General features: G+C 44.4%; 1 protein-coding gene across 4 annotated transcripts in view; it reads right to left on the bottom strand.

Annotated features, from left to right (window-relative positions):
* xylt2 (xylosyltransferase II) overlaps window positions 1–12,061 on the bottom strand; it is a 72,297-nt gene that overhangs the window by 14,160 nt on the left and 46,076 nt on the right. The gene's annotated exons all lie outside the window — the stretch shown is intronic.

Here is a 12,061-nt window from a genome sequence, read left to right as displayed (position 1 = left end):
AATTCAACCAATCCCCGCGAATTCAGGGTGGTGTTGCAATTATATCCAATCACCGCAACTTTCCCGCAAATTTGACCAATCGTTGGCATCGTCTCGAGGGGACGTCGACAAACTACCTTCCGCCTTACTTCCGTGTATACGTTCAAGAGAAGCAGCATGAAGCCTGAGCCATTTATTTTATTAGTTTATAATTATTGTTTAATTTAGTCTTCAGGAGAGACTGCCTGCACACAGTACTAGTATTAATAGTTTTTTTTTCTTACATGAAAGCTGAGGCATTTATATTATATTTTAAGGTAACTTCATGTTGTGCTGTGAGGTTCTATACACTTTAACTTTTGAACCAACAGGTGCATTTGGATAAGTAAAGCCTATTTTTCTGCATTTTTGTCGTCCTGGTAAACTTTTATATTGGTAAAGTTGTTTATAGGACCATTTCTCAGTGTCTTTGTTTTTTTAATCAATATTTTTTCAGTAATAACTTAATATTTAATATATCACTCAATTTTAATCACAAAAAGAGAAAATCGCAACAATTTCTCGCAACTTTCACTTCCTCCCGCAATGTAATCGCAACAAAAACCTAAAAAACACCGCAACTTTCATCGCAAGTTTTTGGAAACCCCCCGCAACATCAGACATTTTAGCCCGCAACAATCACAAAAAAGGCCCGCGAAATCCTGGGGGAACTGAAAAAAGAAGGAAGTATGACCACGATTATTTAAAGTTTGGATTTTCATGGACTGGATCTGAAGATGCTCCACTGCCACAGTGTGTCGTCTGCCAAGAGGTGCTAGCTAACGATGCTATGAGATGTTTAAAATGTGTAAAACAAGATGTTTTAAAAAGCACAGATGTTTAAAATGTGAAAAAGAAAAAAATAAGTGTACAACAACCATTTTTTTAAAAATACGAATGGAACATCAAGTATAGCAACAACAAAAATTGTAAGGGGGGGGGGGGGGGGGCGCTGTTGTTTATTTACTCTCCGAGGGGGGGCTGACTCTCCCACACTTTGAAAACCCCTGATCTATAAAATTTAATAAATAATAATAATAATAATAATTAAAGCCGCAAGCGGCCTCGACGGGCCCTCGCGCCAGCGGCCAAGGGGGGCGGGGGCATGCGTCCCCGCGAAATACCTTCCACAGCTTCTTCGGCAAGAGACATTACTCCCACAATGGCGACAAAGAACAGAATTGGACACATGGCAACGATAGGGTCTCGCACTGTACGGTGCTCGGGCCCTAATAATAATAGCGCCCTAATAAGGGTCTTGTAAAGAGTTTGCTTGCCAAGTTTGACAAATCAGAAGCTGCAATATCATTTTTGCCATAACCAGCACCCCCAGGGGCGAAAGTGCACAAAATTAGGCGTACATGTCAGGTGAGCTATGAAGAGTTCGCGTATGAAGTTTGATGACAATTGAGTAAATAGAAGATGAGATATAGATTTTTGAAGAATAAAATTTTTGGTTTTTCCCATGTCAGTAGGTGGCGCTATGCTGTACATGAGCGATTATGAGTTGGAAAAATAAGTGTCTACAACAGCAACGCACTATCACAAGGTAGTGGTGTGAAGGAAAAGCATTATTGAATTATTTACCAAAAACCCGTTTTGGAGCAATTGCGTCGGCCAAAAACAGCGCCCCCCATGGACGAAAATTCCCAAAATGTGGTATACATGACATGGGAGGTAGGAAGAGGGTGGCCGTGAAGTTTGACCAAATTTGAGGAAAGACTGGAATTTTTGCCCAAAAATAGCGCCCCCAGTGGCGAAATATCACAGAAATTGGGTAACATGTCAGAAGCCCAATGAGTGATCTGCGTGTGAAGTATGAGCAGTTTTGAGCAAGTAGAAGATTTATGAATTTTTAAGCATGTAAAATGTTGCATTGAAAATTGATTGACGTATAACTTCCGAACGGTTTATGCTACATGAAACCTATTAAGTAACTTTTGTCAGCCATGTCTGTAGATGATGTGTATAAATTTTGGTGACATTCCTATGAACGGTCTAGGAGGAGTTGCGCCGTCTTCGTGGCCATGCATTTCGCACAAAAGTGAAATTACCTCACTTCCTGTTGGGCGTGGCTAATGCATTGGCATTACATTTTTGTCCGGCTTAGTGAGATACATATGCATACCAAATGGCATGTCACTACTACAAACTACATGGCAACCAGGCACCTTAATGCGGGAGGCAAAAAATCACAACGAGTTAGGGGGCGCTATAGAGGCCCTGAGGCCCGCCTGGATCTGGGCTTCTGGTTCTCAGTAGCGGTGGCAGTCTAAGAAAAAGGAGCCAAATTTCGTGCGTTGTCGACCATGGCAAGCGCCCCAATAAGGGTCTTGTAAAGAGTTTGCTTGGCAAGTTTGACAAATCAGAAGCTGCAATATCATTTTTGCCATAACCAGCACCCCCAGGGGCGAAAGTGCACAAAATTTGGCGTAGACGTCAGGTGAGCTATGAAGAGTTTGCGTATGAAGTTTGATGACAATTGAGTAAATAGAAGATGAGATATAGATTTTTGAAGAATAAATTTTTTGGTTTTTCCCATGTCAGTAGGTGGCGCTATGCTGTACATGAGCGATTATGAGTTGGAAAAATAAGTGTCTACAACAGCAACGTACTATCACAAGGAAGTGGTGTGAAGGAAAAGCATTATGGAATAATTTACCAAAAACCCGTTTTGGAGCAATTGCGTCGGCCAAAAACAGCGCCCCCCATGGACGAAAATTTCCAAAACGTGGTATACATGACATGGGAGGTAGGAAGAGGGTGGCCGTGAAGTTTGACCAAAATTGAGGAAAGATTGGAATTTTTGCCCAAAAATAGCGCCCCCAGTGGCGAAATATCACAGAAATTGGGTAACATGTCAGAAGCCCAATGAGTGATTTGCGTGTGAAGTATGAGCAGTTTTGAGCAATCAGAAGATTTGTTATGAATTTTTAAGCATGTAAAATTTTGCATCGAAAATTGATTGACGTATAACTTCTGAACGGTTAATCCTACGTGAAACGTATTTAGTAACTTTTGTCAGCCATGTCTCTAGATGAAGTGTATCAATTTTGGTGACATTCCTATGAACGGTCTAGGAGGAGTTGCGCCGTCTTCGTGGCCATGCATTTCGCACAAAAGTGAAATTACCTCACTTCCTGTTGGGCGTGGCTAATGCATTGGCATTACATTTTTGTCCGGCTTAGTGAGATACATATGCGAACCAAATTGCATGCCACTACTACAAACTATATGGCAACCAGGCACCTTAATGCGGGAGGCCAAAATCACAACGACTTAGGGGGCGCTATGGAGGCCCTGAGCCCCGGCCAAGTTTGGGCTTCTGGTTCTGAGTAGCGGTGGCAATTCTCGGAACTGGTGCCAAATTTCGTGCGTTTTCGCCCATGGCAAGCGCCCCGAAAATGGCCCAACAGCGGAGAAAAATAAAGAAGAAGAAGAAGACGGAAGAAGAAGAAGAAGACGGAAGAATTAAAGCCGCAAGCGGCCTCGACGGGCCCTCGCGCCAGCGGCCAAGGGGGGCGGGGGCATGCGTCCCCGCGAAAGACCTTCCACAGCTTCCTCGGCAAGAGACATTACTCCCACAATGGCGACAAAGCACAGAATTGGACACATGGCAACAATAGGGTCTCGCACTGTACGGTGCTCGGGGCCTAATAATAAAAATAATAATAATAATCCTTCAAAAACAATAGGGTCTTGCACTGGACGGTGCTCGGGCCCTAATAATAATAATAATTAAAGCCGCAAGCGGCCTCGACGGGCCCTCGCGCCAGCGGCCAAGGGGGGCGGGGGCATGCGTCCCCGCGAAAAACCTTCCACAGCTTCTTCGGCAAGAGACATTACTCCCACAATGGCGACAAAGCACAGAATTGGACACAGAGTACACGGTGCGCTGAGATGTTGTCATGGACAGAACATTGTATGCCATGGCTCTCCAACCAAATTAATGTATTTACCTCATCAGTCACCAAGCTATAGCTACAAAGGATTGTCTTCTGTTAGACATCTATTAGTCTGTATGTAGCGCTACAACACTTGCTCCCGACTGCCTACCCATTCCCCACAAGTCCTGTGTGTTAAAGGCAACCAAAACAACATACTCCTGGTGCCTCATGATTGTAAACACCTCTCCTGCAACTGCTACAGCGCAATGAGCGCCCCCAGTGGTGAAAGTTCACCAAATTTGGTATACATGTCAAGGGACCTATGAAGAGTTGTTTTCTCAAGTTTGACCAATCAGAAGCCGAGATATAAATTGTTGCCTGAAAACAGCGCCCCCAGTGGCAAAAGTTCACAAAATTTGGCACATATGTCAGGTGACCTGTTAAGAGTGTGCGTATCAAGTTTGATCAAGATTGAGAAAATAGAAGATGAGATATTGATTTTTGAAGAATAAATGTTTTGGTTTCTCCCATGCCAGTAGGTGGCGCTATGCTGCACGAGCGATTATGAGTTGGAAAAATAAGTGTCTACAACAGCAACGTACTATCACAAGGTAGTGGTGTGAAGGAAAAGCATTATGGAATTATTTACCAAAAACCCGTTTTGGAGCAATTGCGTCGGCCAAAAACAGCGCCCCCCATGGACGAAAATTCCCAAAATGTGGTATACATGACATGGGAGGTAGTACGAGGGTGGCCGTGAAGTTTGACCAAATTTGAGGAAAGATTGGATGTTTTGCCCAAAAATAGCGCCCCCAGTGGCGAAATATCACAGAAATTGGGTAGCATGTCAGAAGCCCAATGAGTGATTTGCGTGTGAAGTATGAGCAGTGTTGAGCAATTAGAAGATTTGTTATGAATTTTTAAGCATGCAAAATTTTGCATTGAAAATTGATTGACGTATAACTTCTGAACGGCTTATCCTACGTGAAACGTATTTAGGAACTTTTGTCAGCCATGTCTGTAGATGACGTCTATCAATTTTGGTGACATTCCTATGAACGGCCTAGGAGGAGTTGCGCCATCTTCGTGGCCATGCATTTCGCACAAAAGTGAAATTACCTCACTTCCTGTTGGGCGTGGCTAATGCATTGGCATTACATTTTTGCCCGGCTTAGTGAGATACATATCCGAACCAAATGGCATGCCACTACTACAAACTACATGGCAACCAGGCACCTTAATGCGGGAGGCCAAAATCACAACGACTTAGGGGGCGCTATAGAGGCCCTGAGGCCCGCCTGGATCTGGGCTTCTTGTTCTCAGTAGCGGTGGCAGTCTAAGAAAAAGGAGCCAAATTTCGTGCGTTGTCGACCATGGCAAGCGCCCCAATAAAGGTCTTGTAAAGAATTTGCTTGCCAAGTTTGACAAATCAGAAGCTGCAATATCATTTTTGCCATAACCAGCACCCCCAGGGGCGAAAGTGCACAAAATTTGGCGTATATGTCAGGTGAGCTATGAAGAGTTTGCGTATGAAGTTTGATGACAATTGAGTAAATTGAAGATGAGATAAAGATTTTTGAAGAATAAATTTTTTGGTTTTTCCCATGTCAGTAGGTGGCGCTATGCTGTACATGAGCGATATTGAGTTGGAAAAATAAGTGTCTACAACAGCAACGTACTATCACAAGGTAGTGGTGTGAAGGGAAAGCATTATGGAATTATTTACCAAAAACCCGTTTTGGAGCAATTGCGTCGGCCAAAAACAGCGCCCCCCATGGACGAAAATTCCCAAAATGTGGTACACATGACATGGGAGGTAGTAAGAGGGTGGCCGTGAAGTTTGACCAAATTCGAGGAAAGATTGGATTTTTTGCCCAAAAATAGCGCCCCCAGTGGCGAAATATCACAGAAATTGGGTAACATGTCAGAACCCCAATGAGTGATTTGCGTGTGAAGTATGAGCAGTTTTGAGCAATTAGAAGATTTGTTATGAATTTTTAAGCATGTAAAATTTTCCATTGAAAATTGATTGACGTCTAACTTCTGAACGGTTTATGCTACGTGAAACGTATTTAGTAACTTTTGTCAGCCATGTCTGTAGATGATGTGTATCAATTTTGGTGACATTCCTATGAACGGTCTAGGAGGAGTTGCGCCGTCTTCGTGGCCATCCATTTCGCAAAAAAGTGAAATTACCTCACTTCCTGTTGGGCGTGGCTAATGCATTGGCATTACATTTTTGTCAGGCGTAGTGAGATACATATGCGTACCAAATGGCATGCCACTACTACAAACTACATGGCAACCAGGCACCTTAATGCGGGAGACCAAAATCACAACGACTTAGGGGGCGCTATAGATGCCCTGAGCCCTGGCCAAGTTTGGGCTTTTGGTTCTGAGTAGCGGTGGCAATTCTCGGAACTGGTGCCAAATTTCGTGCGTTTTCGCCCATGGCAAGCACCCCGAAAATGGCCCAACAGCGGAGAAAAATAAAGAAGAAGAAGACGACGGAAGAATAATAATAGTGGACTCTTACAAGAACAATAGGGCCTTCGCCCATAGGGCTCGGGCCCTAATAAAGCCGCAAGCGGCCTCGACGGGCCCTCGCGCCAGCGGCCAAGGGGGGCGGGGGCATGCGTCCCCGCGAAAGACCTTCCACAGCTTCTTCGGCAAGAGACATTACTCCCACAATGGCGACAAAGCACAGAATTGGACACAGAGTACACGGTGCGCTGAGATGTTGTCATGTACAGAACATTTTATGCCATGGCTTCCCAACCAAATTAAAGTATTTACCTCATCAGTCACCAAGCTATAGCTACATAGGATTGTCTTCTGTTAGACATCTATTAGTCTGTATGTAACGCTACAACACTTGCTCCCGAATGCCTACCCATTCCCCACAAGTCATGTGTGTTTAAGGCAACCAAAACAACATACTCCAGGTGCCTCATGACTGTAAACACCTCTCATGCAACTGCTACAGCGTAATGAGCGCCCCCAGTGGTGAAAGTTCACCAAATTTGGTATACATGTCAAGGGACCTAAGAAGAGTTGTTTTGTCAAGTTTGATCAAGTTTGACCAATCAGAAGCCGAGATATAAATTGTTGCCTGAAAACAGCGCCCCCAGTGGCAAAAGTTCACAAAATTTGGCACATATGTCAGGTGACCTGTTAAGAGTGTGCGGATCAAGTTTGATCAAGACTGAGTAAATAGAAGATGAGATATTGATTTTTGAAGAATAAATGTTTTGGTTTTTCCCATGTCAGTAGGTGGCGCTATGCTGTACATGAGCGATTATGAGTTGGAAAAATAAGAGTCTACAACAGCAACGTACTATCATAAGGTAGTGGTGTGAAGGAAAAGCATTATGGAATTATTTACCAAAAACAGGTTTTGGAGCAATTGCGTCGGCCAAAAACAGCGCCCCCCATGGACGAAAATTCCCAAAATGTGGTATACATGACATGGGAGGTAGTAAGAGGGTGGCCGTGAAGTTTGACCAAATTTGAGGAAAGATTGGATTTGTTGCCCAAAAATAGCGCCCCCAGTGGCGAAATATCACAGAAATTGGGTAACGTGTCAGAAGCCCAATGAGTGATTTGCGTGTGATGTATGAGCAGTTTTGAGCAAGTAGAAGATTTCTTATGAATTTTTAAGCATGTAAAATTTTGCATTGAAAATTGATTGACGTACAACTTCTGAACGGCTTATCCTACGTGAAACGTATTTAGTAACTTCTGTCAGCCATGTCTGTAGATGATGTCTATCAATTTTGGTGACATTCCTATGAACGGCCTAGGAGGAGGTGCGCCGTCTTCGTGGCCATGCATTTCGCACAAAAGTGAAATTACCTCACGTCCTGTTGGGCGTGGCTAATGCATTGGCATTACATTTTTGTCCGGCTTAGTGAGATACATATGCGTACCAAATGGCATGCCACTACTACAAACTACATGGCAACAAGGCACCTTTATGCGGGAGGCCAAAATCACAACGACTTAGGGGGCGCTATAGAGGCCCTGAGGCCCGCCTGGATCTGGGCCTCTGGGTCTCAGTAGCGGTGGCAGTCTAAGAAAAAGGAGCCAAATTTCGTGCGTCGTCGACCATGGCAAGCGCCCCAATAAGGGTCTTGTAAAGAGTTTGCTTGCCAAGTTTGACAAATCAGAAGCTGCAATATCATTTTTGCCATAACCAGCACCCCCAGGGGCGAAAGTGCACAAAATTTGGCGTCTATGTCAGGTGAGCTATGAAGAGTTTGCGTATGAAGTTTGATGACAATTAAGTAAATAGAAGATGAGATATGGATTTTTGAAGAATAAATTTTGTGGTTTTTCCCATGTCAGTAGGTGGCGCTATGCTGTACATGAGCGATTATGAGTTGGAAAAATAAGTGTCTACAACAGCAACGTACTATCACAAGGTAGTGGTGTGAAGGGAAAGCATTATGGAATTATTTACCAAAAACCCGTTTTGGAGCAATTGCGTCGGCCAAAAACAGCGCCCCCCATGGACGAAAATTCCCAAAATGTGGTATACATGACATGGGAGGTAGTAAGAGGGTGGCCGTGAAGTTTGACCAAATTTGAGGAAAGATTGGATTTGTTGCCCAAAAATAGCGCCCCCAGTGGCGAAATATCACAGAAATGGGGTAACATGTCAGAAGCCCAATGAGTGATTAGCGTGTGAAGTATGAGCAGTGTTGAGCAATTAGAAGATTTGTTATGAATTTTTTAGCATGTAAAATTTTGAAGTGAAAATTGATTGACGTATAACTTCTGAACGGTTTATCCTACGTGAAACGTATTTAGTAACTTTTGTCAGCCATGTCTGTAGATGATGTGTATCAATTTTGGTGACATTCCTATGAACGGTCTAGGAGGAGTTGCGCCGTCTTCGTGGCCATGCATTTCGCACAAAAGTGAAATTACCTCACTTCCTGTTGGGCGTGGCTAATGCAATGGCATTAAATTTTTGTCCGGCTTAGTGAGATACATAAGCATACCAAATGGCATGCCACTACTACAAACTATATGGCAACCAGGCACCTTAATGCGGGAGGCCAAAATCACAACGACTTAGGGGGCGCTATAGAGGCCCTGAGCCCCGGCCAAGTTTGGGCTTTTGGTTCTGAGTAGCGGTGGCAATTCTCGGAACTGGTGCCAAATTTCGTGCGTTTTCGCCCATGGCAAGCGCCCCGAAAATGGCCCAACAGCGGAGAAAAATAAAGAAGAAGAAGAAGAAGACGGAAGAATAATAATAGTGAACTCTTACAAGAACAATAGGGCCTTCGCCCTATAGGGCTCGGGCCCTAATAACTAGAAACTATATGCCAAGCAGGCACCTTAATGAGAGAGGCAAAAATCACAACACGTTAGGGGGCGCTATAGAGGCCCTGAGGCCCGCCTGGATCTGGGCTTCTGGTTCTCAGTAGCGGTGGCAGTCTAAGAAAAAGGAGCCAAATCTCGTGCGTTGTCGACCATGGCAAGCGCCCCAATAAGGGTCTTGTAAAGAGTTTGCTTGCCAAGTTTGACAAATCAGAAGCTGCAATATCATTTTTGCCATAACCAGCACCCCCAGGGGCGAAAGTGCACAAAATTTGGCGGATATGTCAGGTGAGCTATGAAGAGTTTGCGTATGAAGTTTGATGACAAGTGAGTAAATAGAAGATGAGATATAGATTTTTCAAGAATAAATATTTTGGTTTTTCCCATGTCAGTAGGTGGCGCTATGCTGTACATGAGCGATTATGAGTTGGAAAAATAAGTGTCTACAACAGCAACGTACTATCACAAGGTAGTGGTGTGAAGGAAAAGAGGAAAGATTGGATTTTTTGCCCAAAAATAGCGCCCCCAGTGGCGAAATATCACAGAAAATGGGTAACATGTCAGAAGCCCAATGAGGGATTTGCGTGTGAAGTATGAGCAGTTTTGAGCAATTAGAAGATTTGTTATGAATTGTTAAGCATGTAAAATTTTGCATTGAAAATTGATTGACGTATAACTTCTGAACGGTTTATGCTACGTGAAAGGTATTAAGTACCTTTTGGCAGCCATGTCTGTAGATGATGTGTATCAATTTTGGTGACATTCCTATGAACGGTCTAGGAGGAGTAGCGCCGTCTTCGTGGCCATGCATTTCGCACAAAAGTGAAATTACCTCACTTCCTGTTGGGCGTGGCTAATGCATTGGCATTACATTTTTGTCCGGCTTAGTGAGATACATATGCGTACCAAATGGCATGCCACTACTACAAACTACATGGCAACCAGGCACCTAAATGCGGGAGGCCAAAATCACAACGAGTTAGGGGGCGCTATAGAGGCCCTGAGGCCCGCCTGGATCTGGGCTTCTGGTTCTCAGTAGCGGTGGCAGTCCAAGAAAAAGGAGCCAAATTTCGTGCGTTGTCGACCATGGCAAGCGCCCCAATAAGGGTCTTGTAAAGAGTTTGCTTGCCAAGTTTGACAAATCAGAAGCTGCAATATCATTTCTGCCATAACCAGCACCCCCAGGGGCGAAAGTGCACAAAATTTGGCGGACATGTCAGGTGAGCTATGAAGAGTTTGCGGATGAAGTTTGATGACAATTGAGTAAATTGAAGATGAGATATAGATTTTTGAAGAATAAATTTTTTGGTTTTTCCCATGTCAGAAGGTGGCGCTATGCTGTACATGAGCGATTATGAGTTGGAAAAATAAGCGTCTACAACAGCAACGTACTGTCACAAGGTAGTGGTGTGAAGGAAAAGCATTATGGAATTATTAACCAAAAACCCGTTTTGGAGCAATTGCGTCGGCCAGAAACAGGGCCCCGCATGGACGAAAATTCCCAAAATGTGGTATACATGACATGGGAGGTAGTAAGAGGGTGGCCGTGAAGTTTGACCAAATTTGAGGAAAGATTGGATTTTTTGCCCAAAAATAGCGCCCCCAGTGGCGAAATATCACAGATATTGGGTAACATGTCAGAAGCCCAATGAGTGATTTGCGTGTGAAGTATGAGCAGTTTTGAGCAATCAGAAGATTTGTTATGAATTTTTAAGCATGTAAAATTTTGCATCGAAAATTGATTGACGTATAACTTCTGAACGGTTAATCCTACGTGAAACGCATTTAGTAACTTTTGTCAGCCATGTCTGTAGATGATGTGTATCAATTTTGGTGACATTCCTATGAACGGTCTAGGAGGAGTTGCGCCGTCTTCGTGGCCATGCATTTCGCACAAAAGTGAAATTACCTCACTTCCTGTTGGGCGTGGCTAATGCATTGGCATTACATTTTTGTCCGGCTTAGTGAGATACATATGCGTACCAAATGGCATGCCACTACTACGAACTACATGGCAACCAGGCACCTTAATGCGGGAGACCAAAATCACAACGACTTAGGGGGCGCTATAGAGGCCCTGAGCCCCGGCCAAGTTTGGGCTTTTGGGTCTGAGTAGCGGTGGCAATTCTCGGAACTGGTGCCAAATTTCGTGCGTTTTCGCCCATGGCAAGTGCCCCGAAAATGGCCCAACAGCGGAGAAAAATAAAGAAGACGGAAGAATAATAATAGTGAACTCTTACAAGAACAATAGGGCCTTCGCCCATAGGGCTCGGGCCCTAATAATAATAGTGAACTCTTACAAGAACAATAGGGCCTTCGCCCATAGGGCTCGGGCCCTAATAATAATAATAAAGATTGAAATTTTGCAAAATGATTTTCTTTGGCGGGCGGCACGGTGGTGTAGTGGTTAGCGCTGTCATCTCACAGCAAGAAGGTCCGGGTTCGAGCCCCGTGGCCGGCGAGGGCCTTTCTGTGCGGAGTTTGCATGTTCTCCCCGTGTCCGCGTGGGTTTCCTCCGGGTGCTCCGGTTTCCCCCACAGTCCAAAGACATGCAGGTTAGGTTAACTGGTGACTCTAAATTGACCGTAGGTGTGAGTGTGAATGGTTGTCTATGTGTCAGCCCTGTGATGACCTGGCGACTTGTCCAGGGTGTACCCCACCTTTCGCCCGTAGTCAGCTGGGATAGGCTCCAGCTTGCCTGAGACCCTGTAGAACAGGATAAAGCGGCTAGAGATAATGAGATGAGATTTTCTTTGGCAGGCGGCAGGGTGGTGTAGTGGTTAGCGCTGTCACCTCACAGCAAGAAGGTCCGGGTTCGAGCCCCGTGG

The sequence above is a fragment of the Neoarius graeffei genome, chromosome 20 (genome assembly GCF_027579695.1).
Source record: "Neoarius graeffei isolate fNeoGra1 chromosome 20, fNeoGra1.pri, whole genome shotgun sequence".
Lineage (NCBI taxonomy): Eukaryota > Metazoa > Chordata > Actinopteri > Siluriformes > Ariidae > Neoarius > Neoarius graeffei.
This window is presented reverse-complemented; position numbering and strand designations above follow the sequence as displayed.